At 40.2% G+C, this 18,413-nt stretch overlaps 1 long non-coding RNA gene across 2 annotated transcripts in view; it reads right to left on the reverse strand.

The window, feature by feature from the left end:
- The window catches only part of LOC118411495, a 71,183-nt gene that overhangs the window by 19,463 nt on the left and 33,307 nt on the right, over positions 1 to 18,413 (reverse strand). Inside the window, exon 3 of one of the 2 annotated variants that reach the window (XR_004830680.1) lies at positions 10,105 to 10,244. The exons of the other annotated variant lie outside the window; for it this stretch is intronic. This is a non-coding gene — a long non-coding RNA (uncharacterized LOC118411495). Of the gene's footprint in view, positions 1 to 10,104; positions 10,245 to 18,413 lie in introns of those variants that run through there. 2 annotated transcript variants of the gene reach the window in all.

Consider the following 18,413-nt stretch of genomic DNA (forward strand, 5'->3'; position numbering starts at 1 on the left):
GAGCACTCTCGCTTTCTGGCTGGAAGACAATGGGCGGGGTGTCTCCCGGGGTCTGGGAGGTATCACATGAAGGGATTATCGAATAATCCCCTAAAATGTCTGCATTGTGGGTATCTTGCCGATAAAAGAATTTGATACCTTCCTTTTTTCTTTGATTTCCAGGCCAAAACATCTGCATTGCTGAAGCTCATTCAATGGAAGCGAGTCTATTGTTTTTATTATAGCGTAAAACATGGCAGACAACAGAAGCAAAGAAGCTGAATCATTTCAGAGGGGAGCAGATGTCAGACATGATATCTAAGGACTGTCTGGTGTTGGTTTGGGGGACCTTTCAAATCTGGTCATCTGCATGATTTGGTACCTAGGGAAGATGCCATTGTGATGTTTTCAATGGTAACAGAAATAAAGAATTTGAAAGCTCTAATAGAACAAGCCAGACATCAAAGTTTTCATGGACCTTTCAAATCTGATCAATGCTCGATTTAACATGTTAGGTTATCATTCCACTAGACTGTGTTCGCTGAGGGACCGTTGTGGAACCAAACAAAACTGGATTTGTGTCACTTGTACTTGGAGTATGGTGCACTGCACGATATTTATTATAAGTATGATTTAAAAGACAACAATTAGTATGATTTCAAAGACAACAAATCACACAAATCATGAAGAATTACTCTTTATATGTAACTTTATGTAACTTTATTGCACAACAATTGTACGAGGTACAAAGTATGGCATCTACATAACTACAGTGCTATAGCTTATCTAACTAATACAGGAGTATACATGTATATGTGACATTCATTGTAAAGGTAAAGGTAGAGGTAGGGGCAGTGGCCATGGGTTGTTATTTTTTGAAAAAAAGATGTGCCCTCCTTAAGCTAGTGTCTGCCTCAGATTGTGGTTAGCTGTCAGACAAAACTGGGAGTCAGAGAAAACAGGGAGTCAGAAAAAGCTATGATCTTCCACCCAGCATCTGCTTGGAGATTAACCTCCTTGCTCCCTGTATGGGTGTGTTTAGGGAAGTTAGTGTTCATCACTGTGTAATCCTGATTATGTGGGTGGAGCCTCTAAATCCCCCAACACACCCACACTACAGGGGGTAGCACTGGCTGTACTAAAGGATTTGCACTTCTTTCCTGTAGTTTAGACACAAGTTCTTGGCCTTTTCTAAGTATTTCTAAGTTTTCTGCTGTTCAGTTAGATTTCATGTCTCAACATCGTTTCAAATCTGTGCTCAAGACTTTTGACTAACAAGATTTTCAAAACTTGGCTAATGAATAACTAGTAGTACATCTGTCAATGATTTCATTTGTAACCTTGATTTGAGACTGAAATTTCTCTAAATTCTCTGAGTTTTGAAGCAGACAACTCTCCAAGCAAAGGTTAGGGCTCTGGCTGTTTTATGACATTTTTTAGGCATTTTTTTTTCAATAGGGCTTGCTATGATCTTTTCTCGTAAGACATAAAGAAAATGACTGACTGAAATCCCCTTGCAAGCAACGTATTACTATTAGTCCCTATTTGGCCAAATTTTTTCTCTTTTTAAATCTAGCTGACTCTCTGCTTGGAGACTATCAAGTGGTGACCTGCTACTCCTCAAGCGAGGTTAGGCTCTGGCTGTTTTTTTCAGTCGTTTTTATTGGGCTTTCTATTTTGTATTGTTTCTTTAAGTCCGCCAGCCATACTCAATACAAAATAGAAAGCCCAATAAAAATGACTAAAAAAGTTTAAAAACAGCTGGAGCCTAACCTCTGCTTGCAGACTATCAAGTGGTGACCTGCTAACTGGATGAGGGACAGCCAGGACTTCTCCCTGCCCCCTGGGGTTCTCTCCCCACCCCCTGGGGCTTGAGTGGTGCCTTGATGGTGCCTCCTGTGGAGGAGAGCTGTGGCCTGGCCAGACTGCCCCGCCCTTCCAATTAGCCCTTGTTATCAGCCACACTGTCCAGGCCTGACCACAAACACCCACTGTATCAATCACAGACAGCAAGGGGGCACTCTCTGTAATTCCAACTTTTGCCCTTTTGTCTTGCGATACATACAAGGGTCACTCTCTTTTAACTTTAAATCTATGTGAAACAATGTACAAATATTTCTGGAAAAGGCCTTGCAGAACTAGTAGAAATTTCCTACTGAAAATTCCAATCAATGGCAGCCAACAATATGGAAATTTCCAAGGACGTTATGAATTTCACTTTTGCTCTTTTGTCTTGGGATACATACAAGGGTCACTCTTTTTCACTCTATGTGAAACAATGTACAAATATTTCTGGAAAAGGCCTTGCAGAACTAGTAGAAATTTCCCACTGAAAACACCCACCAAATTCCAGTCAATGGCAACCAATAACCTGCCGGTTATTCGGAATTCCACTTTTACCCATTTGCCTTAAAATGGTCTCTCTTTTAACATTAAATCTATGTTAAAACAATGTACAAATACTTTTGGAAAAAGCCCTTGTCAGGAGCAATATTCTGTTAAAAACACTGACCAATCAGACTGGCATTCCTACATCTTTCCAGCCAAACAACTGATAGTATCATACAAGCCCTGTGTGGTAGTAGGCCCAGTGCTTCACCCATTTTATCATACCTATCTTCATTGTTACACTGTCACGCAGGTATGTGTGACTGTTTGCGGTATGTCCCACACACAATAGGCAGTCTCCATCTGGACTATTTCAAACATCGGGTTTGAGATTTTATGATGGCCAGGCCCCTCAGGCTGTACTGCAGGTCTTCTGTCTGTTTCAGAAAAGCCTGCCGCAAACTAAAATAAAGTCCTGCACTCTGATTTTATTGCCTTTGAAGATGTCTGACGGATACATTTATTGTATGTTTCTGAAGGTGTAAGACATCCAAGTGAACAATATTAGTGCAATTCAATTTCTAGTACTAGATAAAAATCTGAGCTCTACTTCTGGATGTTTAAGTGACATCCATCACTCTTTTTGCGTTACTACAAAACTGTACTTCTGAATCGCTGTCATTTGTTATCCAGTTGCAGAGATCAAATTGCTTTTTACTTGGTTCTCCGATTTTTTTTTAAATACAGATGTAGCAAGTTCACATCTTAAAAGCGTAGGGCAGGGAGGAAAACTTGAATATGACCATATTCAATTCATATAATTTAGTGCACCAAGGCATAAACCTGGTCTGGTAGAAACATGTGCACATCTTCCCCAAACAGACACTTGGCCCCCCATCCAATTAACATCCCCCAACATTCTGACCTGAAACCCTGCAAGCTTAAAGTCGCCAGACCTCAGACTTGGACGGCAGAACTGTCTGTGCCCTTGGGCTACGCTACTGACACTGATTGGAGGTTTCCCTTCTTACTTTTCTAAAACTCACTGTAGAAAAAAAAAGGAAAAAACTATGGATGAGAAAATTGCATTTTCTTCTGCAAAGATGGCCAAAAATTAGCAGTTGGAAGAATGATAGTTGACTAGCTACAGAACTGATGACAATGGTGAAAGAATAACTTACATGTAGTTCATAAAAAAGAAGTGTGCTTGGATCTATTGTCAATATAATTAAGATGCTGATACATTAATCAAATACTAAAAAATTATGTACCTGTACAGTCAAGGGGACACTCCATTGTTTTTACACCGCTACGTGTCGGAACATTGGGGTGAAACTGCAGTCAATCTCATATATATTTCTGTTCATTTTGATTTCGGGGACGGCATTTTCTCTATATTCAAGCTACAACAGACATTGGTAGTATAGCATCATATAATATAGCATGGTCTTTGGAATGACAGTCTGAACTGTGAGGCATCCAAAATGTTGGCACACAACTTTTCAAATCTGCTGAGTGGCCACAGTTTTACCAAGGGCACAAGAAGGACAAACAGCTGGGCAAGATGACTCAAGGTTAGGTCAAGGTCAGGTCAACTTAATATTTTCAGATTTCCTTTAAAATTATCGCGAATGAGTCCCCTTGCCCAACTGTCCCCAGTACTTTCTTTTGGCCTTTTTGAAAACACTCATAGTAATATCAATCTCGGTGTGACATGTTCAAGTTTTATCAACCAAATTTTCTCTGATTTCCTGTAAAATTATTGCGAATGAGTCCCCTTACCCGCCTGTCCCCATGGCCTGTACTTTCTTCTGGACTTCTTGAAAAGACTCATCTGGGTGTGATGTGTTAAAGTTATAACGTTAACGTTATTATCCTAATTCCTCGATTTCCTGTAAAATTATTGTGGATGAGTCCCTATGCCCCCCTGGCTCCAGTATTTTCTCCTGGATGTCTCAAAGACGCTCGCAGATCACCACTCAGGTGATTAAGACTCCCCCATGCTGGGGTAAGAATTTCCGCTGCTATCCTCTTCACTCCAACCTGGTTAGCTGGGAAGAAACCCAGACTTCCCCCAAGCCCTGTCCTCCTGACAGCACCGGTTTCTTGAGACGCGGGCTGAGATCAAAGGCAGGGAAAGTTGGAAGAAAGGACGCCTTCTGTGGCTGTGAGACTTCCATTCCACTTGCGGCGACACACTTAGTAGTTGGTCTTTCCTTCCACACTGCACACATGGTCTCCTTAAAGCTAAAAGTCACAAAAGTCTGACGTAAGACCGTGCCGATTTAATTTGGTGGTTCTCTGACATTGTTAATATGTTGCTTCACTGCAGCAGAACTTCCTGCATTCGTGACATGCTATGGTTGTCATTTTTCAGCTATAAAAAAGTAGAAACTAAGAAAGGCGAGAAGAAACAGTCCCCTGGCTCCCGGGATTCGAAAGAGCATCCCATAATCCTCAAGACCTAAATTCCCTCATTTTTGTTTAACAACTCCCCACTTGGATGTCTGGCACATAATGTTTTGAAGTTCCTGTATTTGGATTAAAAGAGAAGGACTTGTTAAAATCAGGAGACACCAAACTTGTACGGCATCCCTGGCCTGGATTCATGAGCGTTTCCCGAAGGGATCCTTATTTATAACAAGACAGTTTCTGGCACCTCTTAATAAGATCTAAGGTATCTTCAAATTTCCTGGTTTGAGATCAGATTAATCGACATTGATGAAGGAGGTCACTTGGCATGCCTGATCTAAATTCATAAAAGCTTAAAGATTTGAAGCCCAACAAGGCCTAACTTCTATCTAAGAATCCCTTTAATACATCTCTGATAAATTTGGCATCAGAACTGAATCACAGACAAGAAAACTGCTCTGTATCCCTGACCTAATCTCCAAGCAGATCATATGGTGCCATAAGATAGTATCAAAGCTGGCCAAGGAGTGTAGCAGGCCAAGGGAGTCAAACGGGCACGGGAAGTTTGATACTATACATTACGCACCGTGGATCTGGTTCGAGACACGGGAAGTTTGATACTATACATTACGCACCGTGGATCTGGTTCGAGATTATCCCTGACCTAGATTTTCCCACACATAGGGATATGTCTGCACTTCCATGCCAGAAACCAGAAACAGGCTTTCATCATACCAAACTGTTGAATTTGAAAGAGATTGTTTCACATCCCAAACCTCAACCCTCTCAGGGCATCATTATACTTCCGCACCAGAAAGAATATTGAGTCAGAAAAAAAACTGCCGAGCCTCATTTGAAAACGGTTGAATTAAAAAAGACCATTTCACATCCCTTAGAACTTGATTTTGAAGATTTCAATTAAATCCAAATTTCAAACAATGTTTACAGGACATGTTTACAAGGAAAAAATGGTGTGCCTCTGTTTGCTTTTTGAAGGTCATAGGAAACTGTTCAAATCAAAAGAGATAAGCTTTTAGAGATCTGCCGACCCAATAATGTCCAACCTCAGGGCTTGTCTACATTTCCGCTCCCGAGACGGCCTCTTGTCTGGTGTATCTTCCCTTCCCTTTCTATTTATCCCTGTGGGGTTCTGCTATCTCTCTTAATGGTCTCCCTGTACCTGTTTATATATTATTGAGTCAATATTGAGTCAGAAAAAAAAGTGGTGAGCCTTGCTTCAGTCTGCTGTTTGAAGATCATAGAAAACTATTTGAATCAAAAGACGAACAATGTTATAACAGTGGGGTTCAAGAGCTGCCAAACTGACTATGCCAAAAGCTTTCAGGCGTTGTGGTTTGCGTGTTGGATTTGTGATTCGGCTGCCCGGGTTTGGCGCAGGTTTGAATCCTGGGAGTCGGGATATCGTTTCTTTCTGTTCTACTCACCCCTCTGGTTTCTTCAAATGTCCAACCCCAGGTACTGTCTACACTTCCGCTCCCGAGACGGCATCTTGTCTGGTGTATCTTCCCTTCTCCCCTATTTATCCCTGTGGGGTTCTGCTATCTCTGTTAATGGTCACCCTGTACCTGTCAATATTGAGTCAGAAAAAAAAGGGGCGAGCCTTGCTTCAGTTTCAAGCAGCTGTTTGGAGATCATAGAAAACTACTTGAATCAAAAGACCAACAATGCGTAACAGTGGGGTTCAAGCGCTGCCAAACTGACTATGCCAAAAGCTTTCAGGCGTTGTGGTTTGCGCGTTGGATTTGTGATTCGGCTGCCCAGGTTCGGCGCAGGTTCGAATCCTGGGAGTCGGGATAGCATTTCTTTCTGTTCTTCTTGCCACTCTGGTTGTTTCAAATGTCCAACACTTCCGCTACCGAGACAGCCTCTTGTCTGGTGTATCTTCCCTTCCCTGCCTGTTTACCCCTGTGGGGCTCTGCTATCTGTGGTCCTGGTCTCCCTACCTGTCTGCCGGCACCCTTAATTGAAGAAATTAGGGACTGGAGGCCACTGATTTAGATAACTATCTCACCAGCACCCAGGCCTGTTTCCTCCCTGAGGTCTTCACCACTTGTTTTATCATCTTGGTGTCTGAGTCTTTTTTACTTTTGTTGTCCTTTATCAGTCTGGTTTATTGTACTGTTTTCTTGCTGCCATAAATGTTTACACATGATCTGCTTTTAGTTGTAAATTCTTCCCTCTTCCTGTTTCGTTCCCTCCTTTTTTTTTTTAACCTAAACATTAGGCCACACCAATTGATTTACTTGGTTCTCAGATTTTTAGAAATAAAAATGTTGCAAGTTGACATAAAAAACATGGGGAAGGGAGGAAAACTTGAATGTTACAGTATTACCTCAATAAAACTGAGTGCACTAAGGCACAAACCTGGTTTTCTGGTACTGTTTTCATTATGTTTTTCCAGTCATTAAAGCATGCCTTTTAATTTTTTTTAGATCCAACCAACAAATTAAATTGGTGTGGCCTTATCCTTAATGCCTAGAAGCCTATTAAACCATTTTACAAATCTGGTGCCTATAGCTACATGTACCTTACCAGACTGGAGGTTTAAAAGAGATCCCATCCAAAAGCAAAACTCTTCTCAGATGAGGTTAAAACTTTCTTTTACTTCATTTTGTTGTTGAGAAACGAACACACTTTCTCCAAAGGCCTGATTCACAAAAAAGTCCCATTCTAAAGTGGGCTTAAGTTTCCAAACTTTAAAGTACATTATGACATAGAAAACACAAAATGCACACACAGTGTAAAATCACACAGTAACTGCATGTACAAGCAACACTTTTAGAAGCAGCACTCTATTTGTTTTCTTTGGGCATCAGTTATATACACAGAGCCTTAGGTCAAAGTCTTCTCAATAAAGAAATACTGAGGTTAGACTGCTTAGCACTGCTGTAGAGTGTGAAATGAGACTTAAAGATTCAGAAGTAGACTTATCTCAAGATGTTTACAAATATTCCTTCAAGTTATTTGACCCTGACCCTGACGATAAGTCGCACGCTTGTGTGAAGATAGATCTAGAAGTTATGTTAAGATGTTTTCAATATTCCTTAAGTTGTTGTTTAAGATAACCATTGGCCATGGCCTTGGAAATCTCATATGCACCCTGTGAAGATAGACCTATAGGATATAGCAGTTGTCTGAAGATGTTTACAACTATTCCTTCAAGGTGGTGTTTTAAGTACCCGACCATACCCTTGACAATCCTGACACACTATGTGATAGTAGACTTAAGGTCTCAAGTTGTTTATATTCCTTTCATGGCATAAACAACCTGACCATGTCCTTGAAAATCACTAAATGCACCCTGTGAAGATTAAATTAATGATGTAGAAGCTGTCTCATTCCATAAAACTGTGTGCACCATGCATTAGGCATAAACCTGGTACTCTGGCTTTCTTTTCAATATGTTTTTCCAACGCAGTTGAGCACTTTTTATAAAAATCCGAGAAACAACAAATTAAATTGGTGTGGCCCTAGTGGTTGTCCTAACTGTACCCCTTGATGTCTTCAGTAAACTAGACATGGCCTTGGCTGGAGTACCAGAAGTGAAATACAGCCAGGACCGATTAGACGACTTGTGAGAGACGGAGACTTGATGGAGACTTGATGCCCTTCCTGGCAGACGTCTCAAGTACCGCGGAGCGTACTTGAGGAGTCTGAGAGGGGTGTTAAGGAGAACGTCACTGACATAAGCAGTGTGCCGTGAGGGAAGAAATTCCAGCTTGGCTACACCGCACTCTTTCCTCTCTAAAAGGGAGGCACTGAAGACAAACAAAAGGAAACAGAAAGGCAAATGACAAATGTGGGAAGAAAAAACAACAAATGTGTAGTTCATGTCAGCATTTTATTGAGGTTAACAACTATCTACCACTCAAAAATCATGACCAAGTAAGTACAGACATGACATATCAAAACTGGAAGTTCTGATGTAATACTGTGGAAAGCCACCAGGGGCCCAAAATCTTATTATTTCTACATCTCACCAACACCTACCAACAGAACAAATATCATAAAGATCTATCCATGATTTCACAAGTTAAGCTATTCACAAAGACACACACACACCAGAAAACATTTAACTTTCTAGTTAAAGGTAACATTGGGAGAAACGGGTAAAGGAGAAAAACAGTGACAAGAACATTTTATGGCTTTCAAAGACATCACAGCTGCCACCATCCTGCCTTGCCTTCCAATGACTGATTCTTAACCAAAGTAAGACCAGTTAAACAACAAACAAGATTTATCCAGCATTAAGGGACATAAACAAGGATTAAACTTAAGCCTACATGTAATCTTACCTAATCAGGCCAGCCAACGGGTAACGGTACGATGATCTCCAAAGACATTTGTTCATGCTGAAGATGTCTTTTTTTCAAACATCTCTTATATGAAGTTTATCTCTGGATAATACCACCGGTGTAACATATCCCCTTTTGTATGGTCAAAATAAAGTTGATGTTTGAAACATTATGAGAAAGCTGAAATGGGGAAAGAAAGCAGTGACAGAGAAGTGAAAGAAAGAAAAAAAAAATCATTCAAGTCAAGTTTGTTTGAACCTATATTTATTCATGAGAAGCTCAAATCGGACTACAGGCCGCTTTTCACTGAGGTCCTGCGGAAGGTATTAAAGGGTAACATAAAATATAACAGAGATACACATTACACCGAGTCCTAATAAATCTATCAACGTATACAATGTGTCACTACATATACAGAGTAGAAAACATTAGTAGAGCGAATGCTGCAGGGCCAGTGTATCTAAAAGCTCCAAGTTGAGCAGTAACAATGGGACACTTTGAAGTGACGTGGGTTCATGAGGCCCCCGGTGATAAACGGAGTGTGTAACAGACTTAGTAAGTGATATTGCTCGGGGTAATCCTCAATCAGTAAATATTGGTTGCTCCAGAACGGCAGCCTGGCCCTCGCCGCCGACCCGACAGCCGTAACAACAATGCACAAGGCCAAGATTAACACGCGCTACACAAGCCAGGTTCTATTTCACCTCCCGCGGCAGACAATCTGAGTGGCTGTGTGCGCACTCCGGCGGTCTGAACAGTTTCAACAGGGATTAACCTTCCTGTTGCTTACACAATGGTGAGTGTCGCTGAGCATCGCCAGTCCAGCAAACATTCTTCTCTGGCTGAGACGAACTGGGTAAAACCGCCGGGGACCAAATGGTCTGGGGTGGGAAACAACAACGGACGTTTGTTAGGAAGTTCTGAATGCAATGAGCATTTAATTTGATGCTTTATTGAATGAGAGAATGAATGAATGAATGAATGAATGAGTAATGAAAGAGAAAGAAAGAAGAGAAAGAAAGAAAGAAGGAAAGAAAGAGAAAGAAAGAAAGAAAGAAAAGAAAGAGTTAAAGTTCATGTCTTCAGAGTGATACAAAACTGTAATCTTAAAACAATGTAATCATCATGTATAAAGTGAGCATTGCCAGTCCAGCAAACATTCTTCTCTGGCTGAGATGAACTGGCTGAAACCGCCGGGGACCAAATGGTCTGGGGTGGGAAACAACAGACGATTGTTTGGATACAATGAGCATTTAATCTGATGCTTTATTGAATGAGATAATGACTGAATAAATGAGTAATGAAAGAAAGAAAGAGAGAAACAAATAAATAAATAGATAAAGAAAGAAGAAGAAAGATAGACAAAGAAAGAAGGAAGGAAGAAAGAATTAATTTGATGCTTAATTGAAAGAGAATGAATGAATGAATGAGTAATGAAAGAAAAGAGAGAGAGAGAGAAAGAAAGGAAGAAAAAAAGAAAGAGAAAGAAAGAAAGAAAGAAAAAAGTTCATGTCTTTAAAAAGTCTTCAAAGAGCTCCTTAGTGACTTTTTCTGAAATCTGAACAATAAAAACTGTAATCTGAAAAACTTTCTCTGAAATCTGAAAAATGTAATGTAAAAAGTGAGCATTGCCAGTCCAGCAAACATTCTTCTCTGGCTGGGAGGAACTGGCAAACCGCCTGGCCCAAATGGTCTGGGGTGGGAAACAACGGACGTTTGTTTGGAAGTTCTGGCAGTGAGAGATATACATAACTCTCACAATGATACAATGAGCATTTAATTTGATGCTTTACTGAATGAATGAATAAATGACATGAATGAATGAATGAGAGAAAAGAAACAAAGAAGGAAAGAGACAAGGAAAGGAAGGAAGGATGTTAAACTTAATCAAGAATGTTCTTGCTCAAAAGCAGTAATTAAAGACCTATAGAGTCAAAGTTCATGTATTTAAAAAGTCATCAAAGAGCCACGGCCAGAGTGGCACAATATAAATGTGTAAAAAGTGATTTGCAAGAAAGGCTTGAGTATTTGACAAACGACGTATGAAAAGCGGAATCCTAAAATCAGTGGGGGGGGGGGTGTTTAAACTTTCCTGCTTATCTTTGCTGGCTCAAGCACTGTAAGGAATACTTCTGTGGCTTGGCTGGAGTTTTTGTGCTGTGAACTGAACTTGTCCACGACATCGGTACAAACCCCCAACATTTGCACATCCTTTGAGAAGTGGGGGATGTTTATCAATGCACTGTTCTGCTTATCTTTGCTGGCTCCAGCGTTGTAAGAAATACTTCTGTAGTTTGGCTAAAACGTTTTTTAGTAGAGACAAGAATCGTTCAGTCTGAACTTGAATGTCCATAGCTTTGCTGAGGTAACTGCCACATCCTTTGGATATTGCCATATCCTTAGTCACAGGGTACTGCTTGCACCAAACATGATTCTTTCGTTGTCCAATCTCCGAAAAGATCAAAACCTGTCAAAGCTAAACTTCCCTCTTGAAGAAGAAAACCTCTTAAGGACAAGAAGAGTGGGTCCTGAAATTGGTTTGTACTTAACCAGGAGGATGTTGACTGTCTGCATGACTTTTATGTGTCAGAGTAACTCCTAGAGACATAGAGATCGAAAAATGGGCCGCAAAAATCAACTCCCCTACACAAACCCAACAAGATATTCCTAATGTCAATACCGCAGCATTGTTCGCTCGCTCTACTTGAAGTCGTTAAACAATGCGTGAAAAATTGCTGCCGAAGAAATATCTGAAAAGTCATCAAACAATGCATGAAAAATTGCCGAAGACATCTGAAGTGTTGATTCTCTGTCCCTTAAATCTTAGATGGCTGCGACGTTTGTGGAAGCTTTTAAACCGCTTATGTTTGAGGTTCGATAACAAATTTGCTGACACGATTAGAGCACTTTATAAAAGTACTTTTTCACTGCTAGAAGCTTAACCCTGATGTTTGCAAAACAATATTTCATAGTATCTTTTCAGAAGAGTCGATTTCTGAGTGCAAAGTGCCTAGTAAGACTGACGGAAGCTAGAGACAAATTTGGAAAAGTGGAATTCTTTAATCTAAGCAGTTTGTGTTATTTATAAACAGAACTTAAGAAATGCTTTCATCTAAACGCTTTGTGCAAAACATACCTGGGAAGCGAGGCAGACTGCCTTGATCATTAACACTGGGTATAATGTCAAGGACTAACAGTTAATAGTATTGGCAAGTATCATCAGGATCACTGCACTTCCATGTGTTCTTCAATTATCAGGGTGCAAGTAAGGAAGTTCTGGTCTAGTTACTCAGCAGTTAATGCTAGTTCACCTTTATCCACGGGGTACCCTATATTCTTTATTTTTCAAACCAGGGTATTTAGGCACATCAAAGCAACAGGTGGTAAGGCCACACCAATTTAATTTCTTGGTTCACGGATTCGCTCGCTCCTATTTTTGGGGAAAAAAGATAAAAATAAAAATTACCACTCAGCAAATTTTCACCATTAATGAAGCCATTCACCAACTTTCTGGTGTAGCAAATTGGCCTTTATATTATAAGCTCCTTAAAGTGTGGGTACAGGTGCTGTTACTGTACAATAATAGTGTTTTTGTACTTTTTTCAAGCTGAAAACTTTTTTTCTTTATGTTTTGGATTATTCGTTACCTTTACCCCACCCATTTTACAATTTTTATTTTTATTTTTATTTCGCCCTCTCGCTCCATATTTTTTATGAAAAAATCCGTGAACCAAGAAATTAAATTGGTGTGGCCTAAGTTTTAAAATATACTGAAAATATTGCAATTTGAAAACAATGTCCATCGACGTGACATCCCCAAATACCCTGCCTTTAGAAGCAACGTATATACAGTAGTTTACCCAATAGATAAAGGTGAACTAAGCATTACTAAAAGTAAGCTTGGGAGTTGGTGTCTAAGTTTCATGTGGATATATCTAGCAGAAGAACTGTTGATGAAACAATCCTCTGAAGAGAGGCAGTTTCTTGCAAAAAGCACTGTTTTAAAGAGAAACTGCAACACAGTTCTCTTCTCCTGACTTCCTTGCCGAAATGCATTCTCTGGAAGTTGTATTGGCAGTTTCAGATTCTTAATTTTTTACAAAAAAGAGTTTGGAACAGCCTAAAAAGCTGCTTTTCTCAGGATGAGTAAAAGATCAGTCACATTTTTCAAAGTTAACCCGTTTCTGACTGACTTGCTTTAAAGGACTGAAATGCTGAAAACAAAAGTTACTTGGAATTAAGTTCAAAAGTGTAGGTGTACAAAATGGCCAATCTCCAAACAGATCCTATGGTAGCATAATAAGATAAGTATCAAAAGCTGCCAGAGGAGTGAAGCTGACCTAGGAGTGTACATGTGTTTGGCTACCAGGGAAATATACACCTCTGGGCTGACTACACTCCCTGGCCAGTTTAGTACTATCTTTATGCCATCGTAGGATCTGCTTGGAGATGACACAATGGCGGATCTTTGGGAAACAATTCTGGCTAAACAAAGGTAGCATTTCCTGAATTTGTGTCATACTTTGCCTAATGTTGTGTGCAACTCAAGAGCAAAGCACAAACCAGAACTTGGAAACTACTCTTCCCAAAAACTCTTTGAAATTCTTTTAAAATTCCAAGAATTCCAAGGGACAGTGTCAGTAACAGCATTCTCCCTTAGTTGTGCCAACCTCAAGTAAACTTTCTTCCTAGTTTTGAAGAACTCTCTTCAAAGACATGTTTTTTCTTCCTCTTGACCTTTAAGGTGAAGATATCTTCGTCCACACTTCACACCTGAGGTGTACTGTTGATAGAGGGTCTCAGAAATGCCTTTGAAAAAGATTACTGAAGTGCAAAATAAGAACTTCACAGCGAATAGAAAATGTGCATCTTTCTTGCATTTACATGTCACATTACATGTCTTTGAAACAGGGAAAAATATTCATAATATCTTATAAGAATAGTTGTCTTTGTCTTCTAATCCATTGTGTATTTACATGACAAATGTTAACATCAGACTCTGACCACAGGTCACTAATTTTACACGAGCCAGATACACCAGCCTAGATAACAAATAACCAAAAACATTTCTCAAAAACTCGTAAGAATACACAATGATCATAAAATTAATCTACTACACCGATTGACAACAATCCGTGAACTGATTTCTGACCACCCGAGATGTAGAATCTAATTGTTTGCGTCCCACTGAAGAGCTAAAGGCAAACTCCCAAACAGCACAATTAATGTAGTTCCCGGCCGTCTACGTTGCTATGTACGTTACGATAAGCTATCTGCCTGCCGCCACAGGTCCCGGCCTGGATTGATCAGCAAACAACCTCTCCTGCGACGGAGGGACGTTTCGCTCTCTCAAGCATGTTTGCTGGCTCCGTTGGGGGGCTGATGAATTTCCAAGTTGTCTGGGCTCTTTGAAAAAGGTCTTTATGTAGTGTCTTAACAGGTCTGGAGTACACATAAATGCAAAAAAAAATATTTATTTCTTTAAAGTCTTAGCTGTTGCGGATAAAAGTTAATTACATGATCTGACTTTCTACAAAAAAAGGTAAAAAAACGCTCAGCTTCCTTTTAATCTGAAAAAAAAGTGTCCGTCATGTCAAGCATTGTTTTTATGGCCTGTTGTTGTTACCTCCATGAAAAATGGAGGTACAACGTATAGTTTTTGGCCTGGATTGATCAGCAAACAACCTCTCCTGAGACGGGGGAACGTTTCGCTCTCTCAAGCATGTTTGCTGGCTCCGTTGGGGGGCTGACGAATTTCCAAGTTGTCTGGGCTCTTTGAAAAAGATCTTTATGTAGTATCTAGTAGGAGTACACAAAAATTTTTAAAAATTATTTATTTATCAAAAGTCTTTGCTGTTGTGGTTAAAAGTCTGTTACATGACTTTCTAAAAAAAAAAGATAAAAAAACGCTCAGCTTTCTTTTTATCTGAAAAAAGTGTCCATCATGTCAAGCATGTCAAGCAATTTTTTTATGGCCATTTTTCATGTAGGTACAATGTCAAGTTTTTGGCCTGGATTGGTCGGCAAACAACCTCTCCTGAGACTGGGGAACGTTTCGCTCTCTCAAGCATGTTTGCCGGCTCCGTCGGGGGCCTGACGGATTGTCAAGTTGTCTGGGGGGACCTGAGTTGGAGTGTTTGCTGACATAAAGGTAGCTTGCTCTGGCTACAGGCATGACGTTTCCTGACTTGTTTTCATCTTCAGTTGGAGTGCAGAACAAACTCTCCAGGGCTGTCTTCAGCTTACATTTTTTTCGTCCTTCTCATTGTTTGAGAGTCCATGTTATTGATCTTCCTTGTACTGTCATTTCAAACTTATGAAAACACATTTTCATCAATTTTATGTACTTTTAATTAGTTACTATCTTTTGGATGGATGGTGTGAAATTTTTTACTTTGTCCCAAGGAGCAACTTTCCATCCCAGGACAGAAGGACAGGCCCTGGAGACAGCCCTGCAAACTTACTGACAGAACTGTCCAAGAAGGCTGCTCAGAAGATCGAGAAAATGCGGACAAAGCATAAAAAAAGGGCATGGAAGACATAATATAGAGCAACATTCACTAGATACAACACATCATGACTTTACTTGCCCAAGATATAAAACATATCATAATTGATGCACAGTTAAAACTGCCAAAGAAGAACATCTAGGGGACTGATAAAATCATCTGGTCTTTGAAAACAGGTGGTCACTGTAGGTTATCTCCAAGCAGATGCTACGGTAGCATAAGGTATCAAAAGCTGGCAGAGGAGTGAAGCCGGCCTAGGAGTGTGTATGCTACCGGAGCACTCCTAGACCAGCTTCACTCCATAGGATCTTCTTGGAGATTAACTGTAGGTTTCTTTTAATGCTTGTGTCAATGGGGAAATGTACATTGTATCTAAGTGCTCACCAAAAAGTGGTCATTTTGGCCAGGTGGTCTTTATGTGAGAGAATTTAAAACTCACTTGTACACTTGACTGCAAATGGGACAATGAGAGAGAAAAATCATGACTGTTTTGGCTTTACCTAGAGTCACTTTATTTCAGTCACTGCCAACTCAGATTAATGATATTTGTTTCAGAGATTATAGCCTTATCAAATTTTCTTTTTTCTGGATTTACATTTTGCATCCTGTAGCATTTGTCAATACATCAATTTTTATCTAGGAATGGAGTTGACATTCATGCATCCATTGTTTTTGGCTATCAGACATTTTGTTAAGTGTTTGACTTCATTTGTCATGCTGCATCTAGACACCCCCCCACCCCCCCAGGTTTACTTTTAAATGAATAGTCAGCGCTGTTCAGGTTATGTTAAACTGGCAAACCTCTTTGGAAATGGTCTTTTATATGTAGTATCTGCTGGAGTACATAGAAATGGCAAAAAATTATTATTAATAAGTGAATAAGCTAAAAACAGGTAAAAGTCTGTTACATGACTTTCTACAGATGAAGGTGAAAAAACGCTCAGCCTTACAGTTTTCTTTTCGTTGGAAAACAGTGACAGTCCTTCGTCTGCATGTCAGGCAATTGTTTGATAAAGTCAAGTACAAGAAGTAAATGATTGGATTGTCAACAATGTGACCTGTGTTAGTTAGTTCAAGGTGTACATAATGTGAAAGTCATTTGCATACTTGAATATTTCATGGAGGTAGGAGGTCTCCAAACTTTTGTTATCTTGAGTGGCACATATCTGCCTGGTGAGGAGATACCAGCTCCAGCTAATGTGTGTGCACTGGGAGATAGGACAGGTCCAGACGGTCAAACATTCCTTATATAGCTCATCAGCTATACAACTGATAGTAAAGGCCATACCAAGTTAAGTTGTTGGTTCTCGAACTTAGAAAAAGTGATAGGAAAATCCTTCACTTGAAAAACATGATAACGATGACTAAGGACCAGGTTTATGCCTTGGTGCACTGAGTTTTATAGAGTGAATATGGGACTGTCATATTAAAGTTTTCCTCCCTACCAACTAGTTTTGTGATGTCCTCCTGTGGCTCGCATGTTTTATCTGTATCTGTATCTGTATCTATATAGCCGGTATAACCGCCGTTCAGCGTAACACACCAGCTTTGCAGGCACGCGGCGCGGCAGCAGCTGGTTATATTACACCGAACGACTCGTTACCCCTAACTTTTAGCCAAGCACATGATGTCACACCTAACTCTTCTAGATAAGTGCGTTGGGTTCTTTTACATGCAGAGCTTTGATGCTTGAGGCATACACCTGAAACTCCCTCATACACATTGCAGCCATCCCAAATGTCTAAATCTAGGAGTAGACTTTTTTTTTACTCCCCTCCTCTTTTCAGAGGGTGTGCATGGGGAGTCCTGACAACGATTTATGCTAAATACGGGATGGTTGACTAGTACGCTTTACGTTAAATTTACGAAGGCTACCAACACTTTACGCTTCATCCCACTACAAATTATATGAAATAAAAAAGCTTCCCTACGAATTACAGGAAATTAAAAAGGCCTGCCTATGCCTTACGGAAAAGAGCATGCAGACCCTCCTTTCGTAGGGTCGCAAAAAGAAAATGAGCGGCATTGAGAGAGAAATACAGGATCATGAAGGCTGCTAAATTACCTCTGACCGACCTGATGTGTTGCTATCCCACCTTTATGGTCTTACAACGACGCCCATCCAAGGTTGATGACCCCACCCTGCAGATTGGACACTTAGGCTAACAGGTATAATCAGATTTGAAGGAGCCTTCCGTCTGCAATAAACTTGATTTGCTGGAAATGACGTGCCAACTATAGCTGGGTCACAGAACTGACTTCTGACTTGGAGCTTTTTGTGTTTTTCGATGTTTTGCAGAAGTGCCTTAATTTATATTTGGTTGGGGGAGTGTGTTTGTGTGTGTGTCTGTGATTTTGTGTGTGTGTGAATATCCATGTGTGTGTGAGTGTGTGATAACAGAAATGAAAATAGATCAGAAGAATCAAATATTATGTTTAAAAGAGAATCTGCCAGAACAAAATTTGTTCTTCATAATAATCAACATGCCAAACCTGTTGGTTTTGATTCCCATAATGAAGCAAGGAAGTTGATTAAGGAGATGCAAATTAACTCTTTACTGGTGGCTGAAACCTTAAAAAACACCAAACAACAGAAATGTGAACCAGAAAACAGCTCTACCTCTGCCGCCTGCATGACTGACATCTTGTTTAGGGAGATGGTAAACTTGATGGAAGTTTGTGTAATTTTCCAATAAAGTTTGACCCTGGCGTGAACTCTGGACCCACAGGTCTAAACTAATGACCTGACCAGCAAGCTTCATCAGGGAGTCATTCTTATACATTTTCCCAATAGATCTGATACAGTCAAACCTCAGTGCAAGTGTCCACCTGGCCCATTTGCTCTATTGACCCAAGCGGTAAGAAGCCT

This window comes from Branchiostoma floridae, chromosome 3, assembly GCF_000003815.2.
Source record: "Branchiostoma floridae strain S238N-H82 chromosome 3, Bfl_VNyyK, whole genome shotgun sequence".
Lineage (NCBI taxonomy): Eukaryota > Metazoa > Chordata > Leptocardii > Amphioxiformes > Branchiostomatidae > Branchiostoma > Branchiostoma floridae.